Genomic DNA, 826 nt, shown 5'->3' with positions numbered 1-826 from the left:
TTCCTAGGCACACCAGCCGAGCGCAGCTGCCGATCAACACGGTGGTCTCTCTCGCGGCCGTTTCGAGTTCCTATCTTAAAATGCGATCCGGGCCGGGAAAGACTTGCCTGGTGGCACCTAGATTTTGCGCACTGTCTTTACAAGTTTCATATAATTTTTAGAGGGTGCAACCTCGATGACAATTTTTTTTTGATACAGGCTAGCCCCTGTAGAGGACGCGTTTGCCGTGACACTTGATTTGCCTCAGCAGTTAAGAAGTAGGGTTCATAGGGTCTCATCTGACCCATGCCCCGTCATTCCTAGGCACACCAGCCGAGCGCAGCTGCCGATCAACACGGTGGTCTCTCTCGCGGCCGTTTCGAGTTCCTATCTTCAAATGCGATCCGGGCCGGGAAAGACACCGCCTCGGGAAAATATGGGATTTTGTTCCAGCAAGGATAAAAATGTCCCGCCCTCCAAAGTCGGCCCAGGGCGTAAGTGGCCAAGACTTTCCGAAAAAGTGTTCTGCCATCTTTTGATATGTTGTTCCCGAGGTCCAATGACGCATTTCTGGATGGTTAATTTTAGGTCCATTTTTCGGTCGTGCCTCGGGTACCGCGCTCTGAGCCGTTTTCAGAGGGCTGCAGCTTCGTAACCTTTGTGGAACAAAATCTGGCGACCACGCTGGGTGGTAGCTAGGCCGTCTGGGAACACCTCGGTAAAATATGGGATTTTGTTCCAGCAAGGATAAAAATGTCCCGCCCTCCAAAGTCGGCTGAGAGCGAAAGTGGCCATGACTTTTCGAAAAGGTGTCGCGCCATCTTTTGATATGTTGTTCCCGAGATAT

This window comes from Frankliniella occidentalis, unplaced genomic scaffold (assembly GCF_000697945.3).
Source record: "Frankliniella occidentalis isolate FOCC.00 unplaced genomic scaffold, Focc_3.1 Scaffold12, whole genome shotgun sequence".
In the NCBI taxonomy this organism is placed as follows: domain Eukaryota; kingdom Metazoa; phylum Arthropoda; class Insecta; order Thysanoptera; family Thripidae; genus Frankliniella; species Frankliniella occidentalis.
Note: the sequence above shows the minus strand (reverse complement) of the source record.